At 49.2% G+C, this 9,779-nt stretch overlaps 1 protein-coding gene across 1 annotated transcript in view; it reads left to right on the top strand.

Moving 5' to 3' along the window:
* Positions 1–319: 319 nt before the first annotated feature.
* DRC12 (dynein regulatory complex subunit 12 homolog) overlaps positions 320–9,779 on the top strand; it is a 74,404-nt gene continuing 64,944 nt past the window's right edge. Inside the window, exon 1 of the mRNA XM_085646452.1 lies at positions 320–383. The gene's annotated coding sequence lies outside the window, so the exon portion shown is untranslated. The remainder of the gene's footprint in view (positions 384–9,779) is intronic.

Raw genomic sequence — 9,779 nt, 5'->3', positions numbered from 1 at the left:
TCTGGGACAGGGAGTGTTGTACAGAGACCTGTGCGCTGGAATTTCTAAAGTAAGAGGGAGGTTGTGCATATTATGGGAAATGTCTCGTGAAGTATCCAACCAGAGTAAGTTCCAGGAGACCTGGTTACATTTATGAAAGTGACTTAGTTCTTTGTTCGTGCGATACCTGTATTTTGTTATTTAATTAATTTACACCTGACAGCAGCAGCAAGTGCTCTCAGGACAGGCCTCCCCGGAACCCGGTCAAGCGTCCCTAGTTACCCAGCTGCTGCCTAGCAACGCAGTATCAAAACGTCCGAGACAGCTCTCTGTAGTCCCCGCCCACCGCGCAGCACGAGGACTCCCTCAAAGTAGAACAGCACGGGGACAGCTCCTGTCTGCAGGTACGGAGGGCGGGCTTCAATATTTACACAGTTCTCACCCCCATGCCGGTTTCTTGTCAGCTTTGCTGAGAACTTCCTCTCACTTTGAAGTGTGTGTGTGTATGTCGCGTTTCTGCAATTTTTTTTATTATTGTTATATTTTGCAGTTTCATATAGCGGGGCCGCGAACTCGACGCCGAGGTGACAGAGAATGAGCACCAGTTGCATTACAGACGGACACATTCATTTTTAGGCACGGGGAGAGTAAGTGATTTGCCCAGAATCACAGCATGTTCGAGGCTCGCGCCAGACTCGAACTTGGTTCCCCAGCTTTAAAGTCGGCCTCTCTAGCCGTTAAGCCACACACTCTCTTTGCAGGGTGCTACTACATCTCACCCCACTGTGCCTTTCATACTTGCGAAGTAAGGTCAGTGAGGGCTCCTTCTCACGCCTGTGCCTGAAATGCATTAAGTGTTACTCACGCTCAGAGCTCTCACGCCATGAGAATTCTTAGGAGTGAGATCTAACGAGCAGAGCCGGCCACTGTTAGTGGAAATACACTTTGGGGCAGATTTACAAGCCCCTTGCGCCCCTTTTGCGTCACATTTCCCATGTTAAAAGTGACGCAAAAGTGGCGCAATGGGCTTGCAAATCTGCCCCTTTAGACTCAAATTCTTCACGCCGACTAACATGATATGTATTTACCTAAGCTGCTTTAAACACTAACAGCGATATGTGAACATGCATGTGTTCTGACCAAAGTCTGTGCTGCTTGCTCTGAGTGTTACAGCAAGTAGGGTTGTGTAGATGTAAATAGCCTACAGAACTCCGCCCCCACCCCAGAGCTTGTGGCCCCACCTGATGGTTGTACTCCTTGAGTGAGAGCTCAGACATGAGCAAGGGCTGCAACGGTTGCCCCGGCGTGCAGTGTTTGTGCAGAGAAGAGTGGCACCGCTACTTCGGTGCCACTGCTGCTCAGATGTCGGCCATCCCCAAATGTATGTTTTTCAGCAAAACGATTATATTAATTTTATTTTGGGTGCCCCGCCTGACTTTAAGATAGGGGTTCCACGTGATTACCGGGTTCTTCGGGGTACATGTTGCTAAGCAACAATATATAAACAGGAAGTAGTCCTGGATGACTTGCTACTCAGCTGGGCTATGTTATCAGACATGGAAGGCAAGAGACCTGAGAACATGTTACTCATTCCTCTGATGGGCAGACACCTCCTTAGGCTGCAGCAACATAGGAATGGCATAAGCGTCAGCAACTATACATCTTGCATGAGATGATTAACAAAGCCAGAAAGGGTCCTCCACCTTCAAAGAGGAGACCCTCTACTGCTCCTGCAGACATGGATGTTTCTGACGAGGAAGTGGAGCATTCAAGGATCAGACCTCTCTGAAGTTATTGGACATATTAGGTCTAATTTGACTCTTCTGCCTCCGCCTTCTGCTCCTGACAAGCACATTTATTATTCGCACCGTACACATTCATAAGGCTATCAGGAATCTGCTCTCAAGAGAGCAAGAGGATGTTAATAAATCCACCTTTCCAAGATTTGTGGCTAAAAGATATACCCTGGAACATTTTTTAGGAGGAGTTCCCGGCCCAGGTGAAGGCTGACGCTCGGTGAATGGTCTGTTTTATGGAGGGACACTTCTGTCCTAGATGCCTCTCCCTCTGATGCATCACATAAAAAGGTGGATAGAGCAATTAGGCACGGCAATGTAGCCTCTAACTTTACAATTTGAACTGGTGCCTATGCTTCTTATGCAGTATAATCCATTCTGCATGATTTCCAGGCATTAGAAGAGGGGCTCCAGCAAGTTGGTGATGGCTCTTCGAGATTATCCACGATGGAGCAAGAAGTGAGATTCTTGTGTTTCGATGGCTTGTGAGTGGCAGTTTTGGTTTCCGGATCAGTGATTTCAGCAAGAGGACATCTCTGGTTAAGAAACTTGAAAGTTGGCAATTTACAGAAGTCTCTGGTGTCCCGCATTCTCTGATTTGGACCTAACCCGTTTGGTCCTCAACTGGAAGATCTGGTGAAGAAATCAGCCGAGGACAGAGAACTCTTGTGTCCTTCTTATAGAGGCAGGGGATTTAGTTTCCAGCGAACATATGGCGCTTCTAGGGCAGAAACCAGCCCTTTTGAAGCAGAAGTCGTGGCCCTGGTGGCCTCTTGGTTGACAAATCCCAAATCGAGCCTACAATCACCCCTATCATCCCTTCCTCCCAAATATCATGACTATTCCAGTAAGGAAAGAGGAAGACTTCCCTTCTCTCATGTTTAGAGGGTAACCATAAAAGACTCTTACCTTCTTTGAATTGTGTTGGAAGGGTACAGAATAGACTTCACTTCCACTACAGAATATTTCTTCTGTCCAACTCTGGTTCCGAAGTGTCCTTGTTGCCTCCATGTGAGAAGTTGGCCTGGTATATGATGTTCACTAGTTAAAGTGACCACCTTGTACCATGCCAAGCAACCCTTATGGTGTGGTTGTAAGTCAACCTTTTTGGACTAGCTGCCCTAGTGGTAGCGTAGGCTAAGCAGTCTTTGAGGCTAAACTCGTTTAAGCGTGTTAAGCAGGCTGTTTTACCATATGCAACCCCCTTTTATACCAATGAAAGGACACCACACAGATATATATTCAAAATATATATGTATTTATTACTCAAAGTATCCCCTAGACTCTTTATGAGCACAGGAGCACAAATCGTTAAACAAGAAAGTATTACAATATACAGAAGTTGCACTTTATATGGATGGGCCCTGGTGGCCACTCAAACCATATACTAAAATAGTGGTATAAGTACCACGAACAGGAAAGGGAAAAGGCCTAGGGCCTCTAGAATCGCTGGGCCTACAAGGAGCTAACTTCAGTTAGTGACCAGGAGGTCCACGGGTCGCGTGTGCAGTGAGGAAAGTTACACGCGGGCTTCCATAGGTTTTCAATGGGTGCGTAAAAGTTCAAAAGTTACTGCTAGAAGGGTCTTCTGGATGGACTACGAACTTAAGACTTAAAACACAGACACTAGAGATGTTTCTCTACACTTGGGCACCGGAGTGCCAGCGTTACCTCACCCACAGGAAGGGGGTGCATAGGTCTCGAAGTGCGTCGGGTTTCGTCTATCGATTCAATGGAGCCTGATGACAAAGATGCTGCAGGCGGCCGGTCCAGAAGAGATGCGGTGGATCCAAGAGTGGATCGGAGTTGTAGAAGACCTGAAAGCAGAGGGGACAGTGTTTACAGTCACTAGCCAGTGACCGGCGTGGCACCAGGTAGGTACCAGGCGATGTCGGGTGCAAACAGGTGATGAGGTGTAGCTTGTCTCCGCAGCCACGTGGTCCCTGAAGGTCGACGACATCCAGGAGTCGGTTCACGAGCTGTCCCATGCAGGCTCTCGCTGTCGGCGGTGTCGGCGACTCGAAAAAAGCAAACAAGCCTTGGCAAAGGCAGGAGTCGTGGAAAGTCAAGAAAGCTGATTGTTCTGACCAGCAAGGTCAGAGGGGCTGCTCTTTTGGAGAGCAGCTGGGGCCAGTCTGGAGCAACCAGACCAGCATCGTTGATTTCAAGTTAGGTCGCCAAAATGGCCACTAGCCAACGGGCCAGGGACCAGGCAGGCGTGTCGAGATGCAAAGTGCAGAGGGGCCTCACGCAGATCGTGGAGATGCTGGAGGGCTCACCTTTGGTGCAGATGCTGCTCGGATGTTGGGCTTCTCAGGACCCAAAGCACAACTTGGAGGAAGCCTCGGTTGTCGCGCTTGCAGCTTGTCGTCGGTCTTTCAAGATGGCTGGCTCCACGTGTCTAGGTGCCTCCACGGGTTCCTTCTTTTCAGGGACTGTGGATCGGGCAGTGAGAGGTCTGGAGGTCCAGGTCTTGTCGGGCTCTGGGCTCGGGCTCCAGCGGGAGGCGGCGGCAAAGCAGACGTCGAATAGTTGGTTGGTGCTTGCGTTAGCAAGATGGTCACTCCCTGACCATAGGGGAGATTTCCTTCTGTCCTCTGTGCAGCAGAGCGTCGAAGTTCCCATCTTCTTCTTGTAGTTAAGTTGATTCCAGGATGTCTGAAGTCTTAGGACACAGCTCCTACCTTTAAGCGGATTCTAGGGGCCGGACTACCTGCTAGGTCCCTCCCTAAGGGTGGGACCAGGAAGGGGGGTGGTTACACCCCCAATCCTTTGTCCAGCTCACCCCAGGTCTGGGGCTGGTGTGCCCCAGGACCGGTTTGAACTGGCATATGCACCGAGGCTCCTTGTGAGCCTCAGGCATGTCTGATTCCATTCAAGCCCTACCTGACCAATACACAAAATCCTGTCTGGGCTGGTGCACGCACCTCCCCTGGCAGGAAACCCTTTGTCCACGTCTCCCAAGCTGGAAGGACTCCCAGCAGCAGGAGGGCAGACTTGTGTCTGTGGTGGCAGCATCCATTTTGTGGAGCTGAGGCTATGTCTGATTTTACCCGGGTTTCAGGTACTGTACATGTCGTGTCCCTCTAGAAGGGTGGAATGCTAAACCCGTCGCCAGAATTGGCGAGGGGTTAGTATTCCAATTCGTATGACACCTTACTCGACATGTTTTGATAAAGCCAAACCAAAGATAGCATTTAACCGCGAGGTTCATAATGCACTTAAGAGTATATGGTATGACGATATCTGGAAACGGTAGAAGGAAGTTGTTCCGACCACTGCAGACAGGCTCAGCTCATGCCAGAGCACCATCTCACATGGAACCAAGCACTCTGCCTTCAGGATTGTCAAGGCCTGCCATAGGAGTGACTTATAGGTTAACATGTGTCCCACTTAAGGTTAGGTATAGGTATACTACACCTAAGTAAGAGGTGGTTACACCAACTTACCCCAGCTGAGTGATCAGCCAGTTATGTCAAATTACTAGGCCAGGCCAGGGGTGACATAATACATGCTTCAGCCCCTGGTAGGCCTTAGATACACCAATGCCCTGGGTACCTAGTGTATACTGGTACAGGGGCTCACAGGGTGATCCACTTCCAATTGGTTATGCACCTATAGTGCATAGTGTTAATTTAGTAGAGAGAACAGCAGGCTGGGGGTCTGATTAGCAGGCCCACAGCCTCAGTATGTCAAAAACCAGTGAAGCAAAAAGCAAACATTTGGGGGTGACCATAGGATAGCAGACCCTACTCTCCTACACAACCCCCCCCCCAAACGCAGGGACATTAAACTAGCCTTGACCAGTCTCGTCTTCATGTCCTAAGTGAAAGTACCTGGAGAGACCATCTGCATTCCCATGGTCTGTACCTGGCCGGTGCTCCACTGTAAAGTCCATCCCCTGTAGGGAAATGGACCACCTAAGCAGTTTGGGGTTTTCACCCTTCATCTGATTTAGCCACAAGAGGGGCTTATGGTCGGTCTGAATCTTGAAGTGAGTGCCAAACAAGTATGGCCTCAGCTTCTTCAGGGCCCACACCACAGGAAAGGCCTCCCTCTCAATAGCTGACCAATTCTTCTCTCTGGGGGTCAACCTTCTGCTAATAAAAGCAATGGGTTGGTCTTGACCATCTACATTAAGTTGTGACAGCACAGCTCCCACACCCAACTCAGAAGCATCTGTTTGGACAATAAACTCTTTGGAGTAGTCAGGACTTTTCAGGATAGGTGCAGAGCACATGGCCTTCTTCAGGTCATCAAATGCCTTTTGACAGCTTACTGTCCACTGAACCTTTTTGGCATCTTCTTGGATGTCAGATCATTAAGAGGAGTCACAATGGAGCCATAGTTCTTAACAAACTTCCTGTAGTACCCAGTCAAGCCCAAGAAAGCTCGAACTTGAGTCTGGGTGGTTGGAGGAGACCAGTCCTTGATGGATTGTATCTTCCTCTCCAGTGGTTGAACTTGGCCTCCACCTACAAGGTGGCCCAAATACACAACCTTACTCTGCCCTATCTGGCACTTAGTAGCCTTGATAGTGAGGCCTGCCTTTTGCAGAGCCTCAAGTACCTTCTTCAGGTGGATCAGGTGATCCTCCCAGGTGGAGCTAAAGACAGCAATGTCATCAAGATATGCTGCACAAAAGTCATCCAACCCAGTAAGGACTTGATTCACCAACCTTTGGAAGGTGGCAGGTGCATTCTTCAGACCAAAGGGCATCACCAAAAATTGATAATGCCCACCTGGGGTTGAGAATGCTGTTTTGGCCTTGGACTCCTCAGCTAACCTGATTTGCCAATAGCCAGCTGTCAAATCAAATGTGCTCAAAAACTTAGCAGAAGCCAGTTTATCTATGAGCTCATCTGCCCTTGGAATAGGATGTGCATCTGTCCTAGTGACAGCATTGAGTCCTCTGTAATCCACACAGAACCTCATCTCTCTCTTGCCATCTTTGGTGTGAGGTTTGGGGACCAGAACCACTGGGCTAGCCCAGGGGCTCTCTGAGGGTTCAATGACAACCAATTCCAGCATTTTGTGTACCTCAGCCTTTATACAGTCCCTGACGTGGTCAGGTTGTCTGTAAAGTTTGTTCTTCACAGGCAGACTGTCACCAGTGTCCACCACATGGGTACACCAGTCAGTTTGACTAGGTATCAATGAAAACATATGCTGAAATGATTGTAGAACCTGTCTACATTCAATCTGCTGATGATCAGTGAGGTTGCCTCCAAGGGTCACTCCTTCAACTGAACCATCTTCAGGGTTCTGAGACAACAAGTCTGGGAGAGGGTCACTCTCTTCCTCCTGTCCCTAATCTGTAGCCATGAGCAAGCCCATATCTGCCCTGTCAACATATGCTTTTAACCTGTTAACATGGAGTACCCTGTGGGGACTCCTGGGAGTTCCTAGGTCCACCAAGTAGGTAACCTCTCCCTTCTTTTCCAGGATTGTATGGGGTCCAGACCATTTGTCTTGGAGTGCTGCTGGGGCCACTGGCTCCAACACCCATACCTTCTGTCCTGGCTGATACTCAACCAAGACAGCCTTTTGGTCATGCCAAGCTTTCTGTGAGGCCTGGCTTGCCTCAAGGTTTTTGGATGCCTTCTCCATATACTCAGCCATCCTGGAGCGGAGACCAAGTACATAGTCCACTATGTCTTGTTTAGGCTTTTTGAGAGGTAACTCCCATCCTTCCTTCACTAAACACAGTGGGCCTCTTACAGGGTGCTCAAACAACAATTCAAAGGGGCTGTAGCCAACTCCTTTTTGTGGGACCTCTCTGTAAGCAAACAGAAGGCATGGTAGAAGGATGTCCCATCTTCGCCTAAGCTTGTCAGGTAATCCTTTGATCATACCCTTTAGGGTCTTGTTGAATCTCTCAACAAGCCCATTGCATTGTGGGTGATAAGGAGTGGTGAACTTGTAGTTAACACCACATTCCTTCCACATAGCTGTCATATATCCTGACATGAAGTTGGTACCTCTGTCAGAAACCACCTCCTTAGGAAACCCCACTCTGGAGAATACTCCTAGCAGGGCCCTGGCCACAACAGGAGCTGTAGTGGTCCTAAGGGGAATTGCCTCTGGATACCTGGTGGCATGATCCACTACCACCAGTATAAATCTGTGCCCAGACGCAGTGGGAGGATCCATGGGACCCACTATATCTATTCCCACTCTTTCAAAGGGGACCCCCACCACAGGTAGTGGTATGAGGGGGGCCTTTGTTGTGCCACCTGATTTGCCACTGGCTTGGCAGGTCACACAGGAGCGACAAAACTCCTTGGTATCTTCATTCATGTGAGGCCAGTGAAAGTGAGGGACAAGCCTGTCCCAAGTCTTGTTCTGGCCTAAGTGTCCTGCTAGGGGAATATCATGGGCCAAGGTAAGAAGGAAGCCCCTAAATTGCAGATGTATAACCAACCTCCTGGTTGCACCAGGTTTTGGGTCTCTAGCCTCTGAATAAAGGAGCCCATCATCCCAATACACTTTATGGGTACCTTGAGCATTCCCAGCAGCCTCAGCAGCAGCCAGCTGTCTGAGGGGTTCAAGAGATGGACAGGTTAACTGAGCCTGCCCCAAGTCAGCCCTGGAAGGTCCCCCTGTCCCCAGAATCTCAACCTGATCAGGTTCAAGCTCTTCAGGGACAGTTCCTTCAGGGTTCTCTAGATCATCTTCCTGGGAAGGCGGATCCTCACTTGGAGGCAGGGGGGAAGGCACAGCCTTAACCCTCCTGTTCTTCTTCTTGGTAGGTGCTTGGTCCATTGTTCCAGGATCCAAGACCTGTGGTTCAGTAAGGCACTTTTTGGCCTGTGACCTGGTCACAGCAAGGACATGTGGTGATATACCTAACATCTCTGCATGTGTCCTGTACTCAACTTCTGACCATAGAGAACTCTCTAGGTCATTGCCCAACAAACATTCTACTGGGAGGTCTGCACTAACCACAGCCCTTTTGAGGCCAGTTACCCCTCCCCATGAGAAGTTAACAACTGCCACACTATGTGAAGTAGTGGCATTGCTGGCATTGGTCACCAGGTAGTTCTCACCTGGTATGTACTGTCCAGGGTCCACAAAGCCTGGTGTCACCATAGTGACACTGGCACATGTGTCCCTGTAGGCTTGAGCCACTTTCTCATTTATTAAAGGAGTCTGTCTGTACTTGCCCAGGTTACTGGGGCTCACAGTCAGGGACAAATCCATGTCCCCATCACAGATCAAGACTGCCTGTGTCAGGGTTCTGTCTAAGTCAGAATCTCCTTCAGTTCCCATAGTGATTCCCACTACACCCTTTGTCTGGGGACCAACACTGCTAACAGTAGTACTGGGAGCAGGTGCCTTAGGGGCAACAGTGTTGGGGGCTCCACCCTTCTTACAATCACTAGTCCAGTGAGTTGTATTCTTGCAAGATTTGCACCAGGGTTTCTTTGGACCTTCTTTCTTCTTCCCTTTAGGCTGGGACCCACCCTCGTTAGTACTAGTTTGGGGCCCTGTTGAAGACTTCTGGTCTTTGGATTTCTGATCTCCACCCTTTTGGTCTGTTTTCTTCTGATCACCCCCTTGGCCCTGGTTCTGGTTCTTTTGCTTAACCCTGGTTCTAACCTATTTGTCTGCCTTCTTTCCCAATTCTTGGGGAGAGGTCAGATCTGAGTCAACCAAGTGTTGATGCAGTTGCTGGTTTTGACAGTTATTTAAAATCTGTTCTCCCATCATCAAATTGTACAATCCTGTATAATCAGATACCTTACTTCCCAGCAACCAACCCTCCAAAGCCTTAGTGGCACATTCAATGTATTCAGACCAGTCCTGAGTCTGCGTCTTCTGGGTGTCTCTGAACATTAACCTGTACTGTTCAGTGGTTAAGCCTAACCCATCAACTAGGACACTCTTCAGGGCTCTGTAGTTTCTGACATCCTCCTCCCTAACAGTGAGGAGTCTATCTCTGCCTCTTCCTTCAAAGGAGAGCCATAAGATTGCTGCCCACTGGTCTTCAGGAACCTGCTG

Source organism: Triturus cristatus, chromosome 3_1 (genome assembly GCF_964204655.1).
Source record: "Triturus cristatus chromosome 3_1, aTriCri1.1, whole genome shotgun sequence".
NCBI lineage: Eukaryota > Metazoa > Chordata > Amphibia > Caudata > Salamandridae > Triturus > Triturus cristatus.
The sequence above is the reverse complement of the archived record's forward strand: the minus strand, read 5'-3'. Positions and strand labels throughout refer to the sequence as shown.